This window comes from Thamnophis elegans, chromosome 7 (genome assembly GCF_009769535.1).
Source record: "Thamnophis elegans isolate rThaEle1 chromosome 7, rThaEle1.pri, whole genome shotgun sequence".
NCBI lineage: Eukaryota > Metazoa > Chordata > Lepidosauria > Squamata > Colubridae > Thamnophis > Thamnophis elegans.
In genome coordinates this window covers 7,057,307-7,072,517 of record NC_045547.1, presented here as the reverse complement: position 1 = coordinate 7,072,517, position 15,211 = coordinate 7,057,307, and positions in this window count along the sequence as shown.

Genomic DNA, 15,211 nt, shown 5'->3' with positions numbered 1-15,211 from the left:
TTAGCAACAGTGGCTGCAACTGTCATTAAGTGTGAAAAACCATCATAAATCACTTTTTCTCAGTGCTGTGGTAACTTCAAATGCTCACTAAATGGATGGTCGTATGTCAAGGTCTACCAATATCTCAAGGACATTATTACAGATCATTACAAACCTCCAGTCTTGGGATCTTCTGGCAGATCCACTTATAATCCTGTTTGTCCCAAAGGTGTTTTCTGAAGAGGCAACTGGATTTTCTTTTTTTCCCCTTGAAGATGCTTCGCTTTTCAGCTTCCTCAATTCTGACTAAAGAACTGAAGAAGATTCTTGGATGAGAAGTGAAATATCTTCAAAGAAAAAGCAAAAAAGTCCAGTTGCCTCTTCAGAAAAAAAACTTTAGGGACAGCCATGACCTGGAGGACTGAGAATCACTATAGACTTAATCAAGTTTGATTCTGCCTATATATTTATATTTTGCCCACACCAGCTAAGTGCTCCCCCTTGCTTGGGTATTAAGAGATGTTATATGATATGATAATGTATATTCAAAGGGACATGGTGACTCAGGGGCTAAGACGCTGAGCTTGTTGATCAGAAAGGTCGGCATGTCAGCGGTTCGAATCCCTAGCGCTGTGTAATGGAGTGAGCTCCTGTTACTTGTCCCAGCTTCTGCCAACCTAGCAGTTCGAAAGTAGGTAAAAATGCAAGCAGAAAAATAGGAACCACCTTTGGTGGGAAGGGAACAGCGTTCCGTGCACCTTCGGTGTTTAGTCATGCCGGCCACATGACCGTGGAGATGTCTTTGGACAGCGCTGGCTCTTCAGAAACGGAGATGAGCACCACCCCCTAGAGTCAGGAACGTCTAGCACATATGTGCAGGGGGAACCTTTACCGTTATGTATATTCAAGTCAGATTTTTATGGAGATCACAAGCTTAAACGCTGTGCTCAAATCTTAGAATGAAAACATGCTGAAAACACGACTGATTCAGCTCATTAGCTTATCAGTCAAAATACTCTCCGCTGATATTAGTAATCATTTTCCAAGATCTGTGCAAGGGGGACTGTTGGCTGCAATCCATTTAATCCAGAATACACAATTCATGAACACAGGCATCCATCAAATATTGTAGGGACAGCCCTCAGAGATTGCAATTTTAAATGTTATTGAATAAAATAGAAAGGAAAACACCACCACCACCCCCGATTCGATACCTGCGATTTAATTAATTGGATGCATGGTGGGTTCCGGATCCCATTCTAACTGGTACGGTTGGAACGGGCCTGGTGTCACCCACATGGATGCGCGTGGTGCGCGCATGCATCATATCTGCCTTAGACGCCTCCGCGATGCTCCAGCTGCTTGTTGGAGCGTCGCGCAGGCACCGTAGTGCCATGCGAGTGCGCGGAAGCGCCAAAAGCTTAAAGGACAGGTAAGGAGCTCGGGCGGGCGGGTGAGTCCTCTGGTACCGGGGCGTACTGCCTGCAACCCACCACTGATTGGATGTAATATTAATTGAAACAGAATGAAACCAATATGGACCAGTGGCTTCTTGTGTGAAATATATTCCCAGAATCAGCTTATGGGACCATTGTTTTTCTTTTACGACAAATTTGCTGGCCGCCCAGAGCACTAATAGGAGTGGTAGACACTTAAAAAGAACCAACTTCCTCTTTACAAAACATCACTGTGAAATCCACCCACTTCGAGTTAATTTCTTGCTGACCTCACGGTGATTAATGCAAATTAAATTTCACGCTAATTGGCCCTGAGCAGCTTTGCATGCAAACCCAAAATTGGTTTATTTTTCGCTAACAGTGTTAAAAAGACACTTCTGTTCTTTGCGCAATAAGTTGAATATAAATTGTTATTGGTTTTAGGGCACGCTTATCAAAACCCATTCAGCTCCGGAGTATTTGGTAGGAAGGAAAAAGGAAAAGAAACTGTGATGGAAATTGGATAGAGATTGTCTATCTGTCCATCCTATCTGTCCATCCCTCCCCCTTTCTGGGGCACAGGGTTACAGGTAGTCCTCAATTTAGGCTGAAGCATTAAATCAGGGGCCTCTAAACTTGGCAACTTTAAGACTTTGGTACTTCAACTCCCACAATTCCCCCATTCATACTGGTCATTGGCTTTTTTGGGCTGGAACAACAGTATTAAGGCTTTCCTGTATCATTTGAACCTTGTTTGAACCACAAACTGCCCCTAGTTACTGAGTGGGAAATTCCCATCTTCTTATTTTTGGGGGGGTCCTGATTCGCAACTTGATCCCTGATTTTGGTGTCTAGTTTGGACATGCTGTTTGGACAAAGTTCCTAAACTCTGCCTTCAGGTCTGCTATCATTAAATGCTTGCTGGTTTCTGTGAATTGTGGTCACCCACACATAGGGGATGTATCCAAGACTAGGTAGGTAGGTAGGTAGGTAGGTAGGCAGGCAGGCAGGCAGGCAGGCAGGCAGGCAGGCAGGCAGGCAGGCAGATAGACAGACAGACAGACAGACAGAAAGACAGACATAGAGAGATATAGATTAATATATTGAAATTATAGATAGATTGCTAGATATATAAATGGTAAGTGTAGATAGATAAATAAATGATTCATTGATAGATAAATTATAGTAGATAGATACATAGGGATAGATGTAGAGAGAGAGATTGATGATATATTCAAATTATAGATACGATGGATTAGATAGATGTAAAGAGATAGATAGATAGATAGATAGATAGATAGATATGTAGAGAGAGATTGATGATATATTCAAATTATATATATATATAATTTTGCAAGAAATGACTCTGTGATGTGTGCAACAAGAAATAAAAACAACAAATATATATAAACAATGCAGACCCCATGTGGTATGGGAGCCTGTAGACAAGAGGAATTTGCCAGATGCTAGCTTGTGATGATGGTTATAAGTTGCTTTTTTCAGTGCTGATACAACTTTAAATGGTCATTAAATAAATGGTTGTAAGTGGAGACCTGCCTTTATTATTATTCTCATTAAATTTATTTGCTGCCTATCCCACAATGGGGCTACTCTGTTGGCTTCATAGATAGCCAGTTTGGTACAGTGGTTGAGGCACCACGCCAGAAACCAGGAGACTGTGAGTTCTAGTCCCACATTAAGCATGAAAGCCAGCTGGGTGACTTTGGACCAATCACCAGGACTTTGTGAGTTCTAGCCCTGCCTTATACATGAAAGCCAGCTGGGTGACTTTGGGCCAATCACCAGGAGACTGTGCGTTCTAGCCCCGCCTTAGCCATGAAAGTTGGCTGGGTGACTTTGGGCCAATCACCAGGACTCTGTGAGATCTAGCCCCGCCTTATACATGAAAGCCAGCTGGGTAACTTTGGGCCAATCACCAGGACTCTGTGAGTTCTAGCCCCGCCTTAGGCATGGAAGCCAGCTGGGTGACTTTGGGCCAATCACCAGGGGTCTGTTAGTTCTAGTCCTGCCTTAGACATGAAAACCAGTTTGTTGACCTTGAGCCCATCCGATATTGATGGGACAACTGAGACCAATGATCACGTCCAGTAGACAGCGACAATAACACAACTGTAACGGCCTTGCTCGCCCATTCTGCCTTACAAGCCCAAGAGATGTTTATTTGTCTCTCTCAATTTCAGGGAACATTGTTTAAACATAGGGGCTTCACCCTGCGTTTCTTAGAAGAGGAACCAAGAGAGACAGATGCTCACGGATAATTGGCAAGCACTTCATTTGACAGGGTTCATAACTACAAAACCTCCTCGGTGCCAGAGCACAAAAGGAAAGGTTTCCTTGGATCTTCCAAGGCCTCTTTGCTATCTTGGCCTCAAGGGTGCTTCATTCTGTAGTAGCTTTCTTCCCACACTCCCATTCTCTCTCCCGATGCAGAAATGCTCATGTCATCCTCAGTTAAATTGTACGTGATGACTCTGTCATTAGAATTATGCCACGGAGGAGACAACTCCGAGACCTGCCAACTTCATTAAAAATCTTCCCTTGGAGTTCACACGTTCAAACTGAACAAACAAACACACACACACACACAACCCCTTTGTGGTGGAGAACAAAGGGACTTTTCCTCACTTTTGTTTGATGTCAATCACGCTCGAGATTAAAGCGGCTGTCTCATGTATTCAGAGAGCCTTTTTCTTCCCCTGCACTCCATCCCTCCCTGGGTCTTTTGCAAAGGGTCGTCATCGTACCTACTTCAAAAGGTGTACACATTCTTTTTTCTTCCCGCCCCCAATAGAAGGTTAACAATAGCAGTCTCCAAAAGCACTTTCAGGAATCCAACAAAAATTTAGACGTCTGTATTGTCCCGTCTCACCCCACCCCTGCCAACAAAAGTATTCACCCTGCCAACCAAAGTGCGTCTAGTCAAGGTGATGGTTTTCCCAGTTGCAATGGATGGCTGTGAAGGTTGGACCATAAGGAAGGCTGAATGCCAAAGAATGGAGGCCTTTGAACTCTGGTGCTGGAGAAGACTCCTGCGAGACCCTTGGACTACCAGGCGATCCAACTGGTCAGTCCTAGAGGAGATCAACCAGTGGTGGGATCCCAAATTTTTTACTGCCAATTCTGTGGGCATAGAATGGCTTTGTAGGCATGGCAGGGGGAGGATATTGCAAAATCCCCATTCCCTCCCCACTCCTGGGGGAAGGATACTGCAAAATTCCCATTCCCTCCCCACCCCACTAACCTGGTTTCCAGCTCCCTTCTCCATTCAGGGCAACAAAAGAAGATCAGCTGGGAGGCAGTGGGGGCGGGGCCAGCCTATTTGCCGGTTCTCTGAACTACTCAAAATTTCCTCTACCGGTTCTCCAGAACCTGTCAGAACTGGCTGAGATCAACCCTGACGGCTCTTTAGAAGGCCAGATCCTGAAGAGGAAACTCAAAGACTTTGACCACCTAATGAGAAGGAAGGACTCCCTGGAGAAGAGCCTAATGCTGGGAACGATTGAGGGCAAGAGTAGAAAGGGATGACAGAGAATGAGGTGGCTGGATGGAGTCACCGAAGCAGTTGGCATGAGCTTAAATGGACTCTGGAGGATGGTAGAGGACAGGAAGGCCTGGAGGAACGTTGTCCATGGAGTCGTGATGGGTCAAACACAACTTTGCAACTGACAACAACATTCATCCCCACCCCTTTTTGATCACCTATCCTTAAGTTAAGGCAGTGGTTCCCAAACTTGACAACTTTAATACTTGTGGACTTCAACTCCCAGAATTCTCCAGCCAGCAGAGCTGGGGAATTCTGGGAGTTGAAGTCCACAAGTCTTAAAGTTCCCAGGTTTGGACACCCCTGGCTTAAGCTATCTTGGTTTTTTTTAGGCCCAAAACAGATGTAGCCATCCTCTCCCTGCTTCGAAGGATTTATCTACTATCGCTGTGTCCTGCTGTCAGGGAAACAGGGAATCTGGTCATCGGAGAGGCTGTTAGCTAGGCCTGAACGCTGTCGGTCACAACAGATACTGTTTGGGTACAAAGATTAATCGTCTGGCCCAGAAAGAAGGAAGGAATGAGATAGCATGCTATGTTTAAGAGTTGGATGAGCTTCTGAAGGAGCTGTGCTTAAAATAGAGCCCTTCAGCGGACTTCATTTTGCTGAGGAGAGGAGAGGAGAGGAGAGGGTTAATGGATCCCTCCTGGCTGGAGAATTCTGGGAGTTGAAGTCCACAAGTCTTAAAGTTGCCAAGTTTGGGAACCACTGAGTTAAGGGGAGCTGACTTCTTTTTTAAATGAAATGGCAATAAGATAACTTTAAATTGCTTTCTCCCTTCCCTGGGTTTAATTTTATTTTATTTTTTCAGGGGGAAAAAGGCATTGTGTGATTTTGTGACTGTGCCAGACATTTTTTTGGCAGAGATACCAAAACTCAAAGAGGCAGGATAGTGAATGTGGTTTGGTCACCTCAATGAGTTTGTTAAATGCATTGTCTACTGACAGCAACAGAATACATCATAGCTACTATTTAAAAAAGAAAATCCGCAGCATTGTTATTCCCCGAGTTTGAACATTGATATCAAGCTGCCGTTTCAACACTTGCCGTGACCTGTTTGTTTAAATTAACTGTCCTGCTTTACACTTTCAGAAGGATCCACAAATTTGATTGGTGTGATGATTCAGGTTTCACACTTCTGCCATTCTGGGCTACAGGTTTCTCTCCTCCCCCTTCCCGTCGCATAAAATTAAATTAAAATGTAGGAAACACGGGGTTAATGTATACAAAAAAACAACTTATGTATGGTAAGATGCATAGGCTGACATCTATTTTAAGACTGGCTCTGGGAAATAATGCAAGGTGTTAGATGGTGTGTGTGTGTTTTTAAATTGCAGATTGATATAGTAATGGAATGAATCAAAACACCTGGGAGATAGCATGGATTTGCAAATAGAATGTACTTGCCTTTCAAATCAAAAAGCTTTCTCTCTCAGTTGGCCTTTGTACTATATGCAATTGAATAGAACAAGGAATGGGAAAGAGGGGAAAAAGAAGGCGAGGGAGAGAAAGGGAGAGAACGAGAAAGAGAAAGCAAGAGGAAGAAAGAGGAAGAAAGTGGGAGAGAAAAGAAAGAGAGAATGACTGAGAGAGAAGAACTGGTCCAATGTCACCCAGGCATAAAGCGGTAGCCAAAAAAGCAAAGGGATACAGGTGAGGTACTAATACCATCCTATAATGCCTTGGTAAGGCCACACTTGGAATACTGCATCCCTTTTGGGTCACCACACTATGAAAAAGATGATGAGACTCTAGAAAGAGCGCAGAGAAGAGCAACCAAGATGATTAGGGGACTGGAGGCTAAAACGTACGATGAACGGTTGCAGGAACTGGGCCTGGCTAGTCTAGGGAAGAGAAGGACCATGGGGGACAGGATAGCAGTCTTCCAATATTTGAGGGGCTGCCACAGAGAGGAGGGGAACAAGCTATTTTCCAAAGCACCTGAAAGCCAGACAAGGAATAATGGATGGAAACTGATCAAGGAGAGATTCAACCTAGAAATAAGGAGAAATTTTCCGGCAGTGGGAGCAATCAACCAATGGGATAGAAGTTGTCTTCAGAAGCTGTTTGAACTTCATCCCTGGAGGCTTTCAAGAAGGGACTGGACTGCCTCCTGTCAGAAATGGTGTAGGGTGTCCTGCTTGGGCAGGGGGTTGGACTAGATGACCTACAAGGCCCCTTCCAACTCTGTTAATCTGTATCTGTATTCCCACAGGTGTATGCCTTAACCACTAGACCACACCTGAGCATTTTATAGCTTGTGGGCCACATCCAGCAAATTACGGTGGGCAGGATGTCAGGGATGGTTGGCAACATGTCTGTTGTGGGATGGCAGGGTGTTGGTCGGATAATGTGTCGGTAGGGGGGGTGGTTGGGGTGTGTGTGTGAAGGCATGGCTGATGATGTGGCAATCCTTCACACCAGTCACAGTTTCTCATGTGAACCCTTGGACAGAGGTGGTATTCAGCCAGTTCTGACAGGCTCTGGAGAACCGGTAGTGGAAATTTTGAGTAATTCGGAGAACCAGCAAACAGGCTGGCCATGCCCCTGCTGCCTCCCAGCTTATCTTCTTTTGTTGCCCTGAACAGGAGAACAGAGCTGGAAAGCAGGTTAGTGGGGTGGGGAGGGAATGAGGATTTTGCAGTATCCTTCCCCTGCCCACACCCACCAAGCCACGCCATGCCCATCAAGCCATGCCCACAGAACTGATAGTAAAAAAATTTGAATCCCACCACTGTCCTGGGGGAAATTAATTGCCCACTTCTGCACTACACAAAATTTTAGCAATCAAATCCTTTTCATGAAATCAACCCCTGTTCCAGAAACCATTTTTCCCTCTGAACACAACCTTGTGTTTCTCCCCCCTCACCCCGTTATTTGTATAAAGAAGTCAACATCTCTTTCTGATTCTTCTCAGGCCAAATCTTGGTCCACTTTTGGAAGTTAAGTCATTCAAAACATCTGCACTCCCTCCTGCCCTAATGCTAGCTAGGAAATAGTCTAATGTGAAACAGAAAAAAAAAGAAAAGAACGCAGCATGACACTTTGGGTAATGCTGAAAATATGCAACCCTCCACAAGATTTATTGAACCCAACCGGTGCGCCTATGACAACAACATTTTAACATGGTTAACTAACAGCAAACTTTATTAAAAACCGAGGCTCTAAGACAAGGGAATCGGATTAGATTGCATTGAGGGCCACATCAGGATTGTGTTTGACCTGGGGGGGGGGGCATGGAGGGTGTGGCCAGCTTGACATAACTTTAGGGACACCTGCAGTGGCCCGAGTACTCTGCGAGCCAAAAACAGGCTCCCGAGCTCCATTTTCGGCTGCGACGGCCTCCTGCAACTCTCTGCCAGGAAAAATGAAGTTTCATTCTGAAGAGGAAACTCAAGTACTTTGGCCACCTAATGAGAAGGAAGGACCCCCTGGAGGCTGCGTGGCTGTGGCTGCTCCGACCCTCTGGAACGAACTCCCCGTGGAGATTCGAACCCACACCACCCTCCAGGCCTTCCGCAAAGCCCTTAAAACCTGGCTATTCCGACAGGCCTGGGGCTAAAGAGCTTCTGCCCCGCTCCTCAAATGGTATGGTTGTTGTGTGTTTTAAATTGTGTACTGTTATGTTCGTCTTTTTATCCCCTGTCTGTACCCCTTTCCCTGACTGAATTGTGAGCCGCCCTGAGTCCCCTTCGGGGAAAAGGGCGGCATATAAATGAAATAAATCCAAATCCAATCCAAGAGCCTCATGCTGGGAAAGATGGAGGGCAAAAGAAGAAGAAGGGGACGACAGAGAAGGAAGTGGCGGCATGCAGTTACCGAAGCAGTCGGCGTAAGCTTAAATGGACTCCAGAGGATGGTAGAGGACAGGAAAGTTTGAAGGAAAGTTCTCCATGGGGTCACGATGGGTCAAACATGACTTCACAATTAACAACAACAAAGAAGAAGAATCCTAAGAATCCCTAACTGGGCTGGAGTAAAAGACCTCCAAGGTCCCTTCCGACTCTGTTATTCCATTATGCTAAGAAGTGGGGAAGCTCCGTGGTTTTTCTACTAAAGTCCTCAGGGAGCTCTAATAGGAAGGCTGTATCCTGAGGGTCACCTAAGGTCAAAGCGAGCATTTATCTCCCCTTTCTCCAAATCTCTTCCTTCCAAGGCCAGTGGGCTACCAGGAAAAGGGCCGGTTATCCCCGCCCGGAGGTCTGAAGCCTTCTCTTGCAGAAGGCTTTGAAATTAGGCCAGCTGTCCATCTTCAAAAGGGAACAGCCCGCGTTTTGAAGCGAGTCTGCAAATAGACTGGAAGGCAGACGAGCTTTTAGAAAAACGGAGCCTCCCCATTTTCTACAAGCTGTTGTTCCCAAGCTTTCTTCTTAGGCAGTCGGCTGTGTAGGACATTGGCCGACGCGTACAACTGTCACCAGGCGCCACTATGCCCGTTCCCCATTTCCATTGTCTGCCTCTTTGTCTATTTTCCTGCATCTGGACGTCAGCCTCTATCAGCAGCCTGACCTGGTTGCATGAATATCTCCTAGGTTAAAGAATAACGAGAGTTGGAAGGGGCCCTGGAGGTCTTCTAGTCCAACCCCGTGCTCAAGAAGAAGAGCCTATTGCATTGATGGCAAACCTATTCGGCACAGAGTGCCCAAACCAGATCGCACCATGTAGGTTTGCAGGCGTCTGTGCCAGAGCACGGGAAACCTGAAGACCAGCTGGCTGGTGCACACATGCCTGTTTTTTGTTTTGGCTGGTTTTGGCAGTTTTTCGGGCTGTTTTTGGGTTATTTGTGAGGCTGTTTCCCAACAAAGTGTGCCCTCAAAGATCAGCTGGTCTTTGGGTTTCGGCATGTGCAGAGGTGGGTTCCTATCAGTTCGCACCTATTCGGTAGAACCGGTTCGTCAAATCTACCGAACCAGTTAGAAGAGGTTCCACCAGGGGACCCGGAAAGCAGGCCACACCTACAGAAGAGGTTCCAAAAAATTTTTGAAACCCACCACTGGTCCTTGGATATGATTATTCTCCACTATCATGCTCCTATTTATAAAACTCAGTGCCTCTGTGAAAGGTAAGGGTGACTACTGCGTTTGTGGTGCAATCAGAACATTGCGTGTGTTGAAGTTGTTTTAACGCAAACCAAAGATGCCTTTTAAAAAACAAGTTTACATCCTATTCTTATGCATGCCAGTGCTGTGTGTGAGGTAATTTAAGGTGGTTCTGACAAGTGTCGTCGGCATCTTCATATCCGGTCACATGGGCAGAAAGCCACTCCCATCCGGTCACATGGGTGACAAGCCACTCCCACAAAGGAGGCCACACCCACAGAGTAGGTTTGAACTATTTTTGAAACCCACCACTGGGCACGTGCATGCACTGATCTTCATGCACGCTGGAGCACTGGAAAGCCAGATGGCTGGCAGGCACATGCCTGTTTTTTGGCCGTTCTTGGCCTTTTCGGGCTGTTTTTTGCCCGAAAAACAGCTTGAAAACGGCCAGAAAATGCCCCCAAAACAGGGATGTGCCCACCAGCGATCTGGTTTTTGGGTTTCCAGTGTCAAACTCAAGGCCAGCAGGACGGATCAGGCTTGCGGGGTGCTTAAATCTAGCCCGTGGAGCTGCCCTGCCAACAGCAAAGGACGGGCCCATGATGCCTCTTCCAGTGAAATCTGGAGCTTGGAGAGCCAGGTGCTGCCCTTCCAGGCTCCATTTTTGGCTGTGATGGCCTCCTACAATCCTCTGCCAGCAAAATCAGGGCTTGGTGGTCTGCATACATGCCACCCAGGCCCAATTTTCAGCCGCGACAGCCTCCTGCGGCCCTCGGCCAGCTAAAATGGAGCTTGGGAGGGTCTGCCTGTGCCCTGGACCCCATTTTCAGCCGTGACACCCTCCTGCGGCCCTCTGCCAGCAAAAACAAAGCTTGGGGGGGCATGCACAGGCCCCATTTTTGCTGGCAGAGGGCTGCAGGAGGCCCTCCCGATCTCTGTTTTTGCTGGTAGAGGGCTAGCAAAATGTGAGCATGCAAGAAGGGGCAGGAAAAAAGAAAGAGAAAGAGGAAAGAGGAAAGATTGGAAGAGAGCAAGGAAGGAACAATAAGGAAATAGGGGAAGAAGAAAGGAGAATGAAGAGAGAAGGAAAAAGAAGAAAAGGAAGGAAGGAAGGAAGGAAAGGGACTGTAATAAGAATGAGGGTGGGTCTGAGGGAAGTCCTGCCTTAGGACTTGGCCACCACAGTTGCCCCTGACGTGAATGATGTCGAGCTGGCCACGCCCCCTCTGGCTACAGCCATCCCAGCCCCTCAAGGTCCAACACAACCCTGATGCGGCCCTCAACGAAATTGAGTTTGACAAATCGATTTGTTGTCCTGCTGTAGGACAACAAATGCACACTGAAGTTACTGTATTTCTCAGAGTATAAGACGCACCGGAGTATAAGATACACCAAGGTTTTGAAGAGGCAATTTTTTAAAAAAGTTTTTGCACTCTACAAACCTCCCAAAAATGGCCCATTTTTTGCAAAAAGGGGCTCATTTCTTTTTCCAAAAAAGGCATGAATAGCCTTTAGGAGGCTTGCAGAGTGCTCCTAGGGGTGCCCCCACCCAAATGAGGAAAAAATGGCCCATTTTTTGCAAAAACGGGCCCGTTTTTTGTCAAAAGATTGCCAGCATAGCCTTTAGACAGCTTATAGGGTACTCCTGGGGGCTGGGGGGGAGGTAAAATTGAGCAAAAAGCGGCCCATTTTTCACTCATTTCTGCCTTCCCCAGTCCCCAGGAGCACTCTGAAAGCCTCCGAAAAGCTATGCACGGCCATTTTGGTAAAGGGAGCAGGGTTTCAGGAGGCAAAAAATGATGTATTCAGTCCATAAGACGCACCCAGATTTTCACCCTCTTTTTAGAGGGAAAAAACGTGTGTCTTATATTCTGAAAAATACGGTATTTGGAAACAAGCTGAAGGGAGTTAAGACAATGCTCCCATTTCACTTTGCAAGTTGCAAGATAAGGCTGAGCTGGGAATCATCTTGAGATCCCAACTCAACAGTTTCAGTTAAGCCAGTGTAGAAGTTGTTTTTTTTTTTTTAAATCAGGCCCTTGCTTTCTGTTGGTCAATTTTCTAATGTTAATTTTCAAAGGAAGCACATTGAATGAAGAGAGCTCTAGCCTCGTTTTAGATTCCTGGACTGCAACCAAACTTTCTGCTCCCAAACATTTACTAAGGATGATAACGGTTCTTGAAAAGTAGGGTCAGCGCTGGGCCTATCCTAAAGGACGAGGCTAATCCTATTTACAAAAGATGTAATTTTTTTGTGAGAAGCAGATAACAAAGTCAATGAGATAATCTCTTTGAGTCAGAAGAATTTGCTGTTGCAAAGAGGCTTAGAAAGCTGCTGAGCTAAGAGTTTAATTTTAAGAGACTGCAAACTTCCCATAAAAAGTGCCTCATATTCGCCAAAAACCCTCCAACCCGGCCATGAGCGCAAGAAGCCCCATCCCTTTTTAAGGTACAGCTCCATCTTGCTTTATTTTCCTATAAGAAATAAAGACGCTCAGAGAAAAGGATTAGGGGTGATGTAATAACAGTCTTCCAATATTTGGGGGGCTGTCACACAGAAGCGGTGGGGTCTTTCAGGCAAGCTCCCCATTGGGAGAGCAAGTACGTTCAGAGAAGCGTTGTGAGAGTTGTGTTGGATAACACACAAACCAGCATACAGAGACACTGCCGTTTAAATAGGCTTTTACTTTTGTGGAAATAGAGGTATCAGAGTCCATCAAACAGTCCAAGTCATACACGGATAAGACAGTCAGTCATCAATGTCTTTCAGTTAAGGGATAATCCAAATAACATGGTCCAGTATCATATAATCAGTTCGCTACACAAAGTTTGCTAGCAGTTGCAAAACTTACAATAGCTCACGGCACTTTCTAACAGCCAGCTTCCAAAACACTCAGATCAGATCAGCCCAGCATCTAACGAAACAGAGAGCTAACAATCCTTCTGGCTCCCTCTTATGGCCGATTGAGGAAAACAGCAACCAATCACATTTTACAGTATGATTTAAAGAAACAGGTATAGCATTGCTATATGATTTATATATTGCCAACCCAACCGTTAGAATTATATTCCTAACAGTGGCTAAGACACTGAGCTTGTCAATCAAGAAGGTCAGCAGTTCAGTGGTTCGAATCCCTAGCGCCGCATAACAGATTGAGCTCCCGTGACTTGTCCCAGCATCTGCCAACCTAGCAGTTCGAAAGCATGTAAAAATGTAAGTAGAAAAAATAGGAACCACCTTTGGTGGGAAAGTAACAGCCTTCCATGCACCTTCGGCGTTTAGTCATGCCGGCCACATGACCACGGAGACGTCTTTGGATAGCGCTGGTTCTTTGGCTTTGAAATGGAGATGAGCACCGTCCCCTACAGTCAGGAATGACTAGCACATATGTACGAGGGGAACATTTATCTTTACACAGAGAAGAGGAGAACTACCTATTCTCCAAAGCACCTGTGGCAAGGCAAGAAGTAATAGAGGGAGGCCTCAAAGGTGCTTTTTTCCAAGAGACTTCCTTTGTTTTTTTCTGTTGAAGACATTTCACTTCTCATCCAAGATGTTTCTTCAGCTCTGACTGGATGGTGGGGAATGTGAAGGGAACCATCCAGTCAGAGCTGAAGAAGCTTCTCAGATGAGAAGTGAAACATCTTCAAAAGAAAAAAACCAGAAAGTCCACTTGCCTCTTGGGAAAAAAAAAAAAAAAGCACCTTTGGGGACAACCATGACCTGGATGACTGAGGATCTCCATAGACATTTAACAGAGGGAAGCTTATCAAACAGAGACCCAAACTAGAAAATAAGGAGAAATTTCTTGTTAGTGAGAATAGTTAATCAGTGGAATGGCTTGACTCCAGAGGTTGTGAGTGCTCCATCACTGGAGATGGTTAAGAAAAAATTGGACAACCCTTTCTCTGGATTGAGATAGGGTCTCCTGCAGGGGTGGGATTCAAATAATTTAACAACCGGTTCTCTGCCCTACCCCTCTTCCCTGATTTGAATTGTGAGCCGCCCTGAGTCCCCTTCGGGGGAAAAGGACGGCATATAAATATAATAAAATCTAAATCTAAATCTAAAATCTAATGACCATCTGGGTAGGCGGGGCTCGGTGGTCATGTGACTGGGTGGGCGTGGCCAACTCAAGGTCACACAGGTCGATGGGCGCTTCGCCTTAGCTGTGACAATGTCATAAGGGTTAACCGGAGAGGCAGTTTCTGTAAGCAGGACAATAAAGATTAGGCCAGAAACAGCACCAGAATGTTTCCTTCCTGCCTTCCTTACAGGATTAGCCCTGTAAAGTGAAAAAAAGGAGATTTCTTCCAACAACTGGGTCTCTGAACTGCTTAGAAAGTTACCAACCGGTTCTCCCGAATAGGTGCGAACTGGCTGCATCCCACCTCCTGCAACAGTGGTATTCACTTACTTTCCCTACTGGTTTGCAAATGTGAACATGTCCATGCACCCCATCCACGCATGCGCTCGGCCTTCCACGCATGCAGGTCGATTGCCTGCGCAGCTTGCACGCATGCGCGCGGCTTGAAAACGTGCCTAAATAGGATGGCATAGAACTGGGGTGAGCCCACCTGCAATTTCCACTACCGGTTGGGTGAACCGGTTTGAACCGGCTGAATGCTACCTCTGGCCTCCTTCTTGCGCAAGGGATAGACTTGAACATTTCCAAGGTCCCTTCCAACTCTGTTATTCTAATATTCTGTAATTCTCCACCCCTACAATAATTTTTTTGTATCCTTTTTAATTTGGGCTCCCAGCAACAGTGCGCGGGGGTTCTCTATGCAACCTTATCCTATTCAAGTTCTTTTAATATTTATCTGCCAAAGTCCATTCTGCAAAGACAATTTGGTGGTGATCACTCGGTAAAATGTCCCTCTTTTGACATTGTTTGCCTTGTTTTGGACCTGCGCAGTTTTTCCTCGCTGGTTGTATACAGATAGGAAGGCATGGGGAAATATTGTTATCATGGCAACATGTGAAGTCAGGTGTCTACGAGGACATTCATTGGCCAGTGGCAAATGGGAATTCTTGCAGAGAGCAAACAACCCGTGTTTAACTATCTGCATTTCAACACTTCTCCCTCATCTTCTGCAAGAGGTTCCAATCTCCTTAAGAGCTGTTGTAAGTTATTTACAATCCTGTGAGCTGGGGAGGGAAATGATAAAAGAATATTCCCATTGAACCTGCT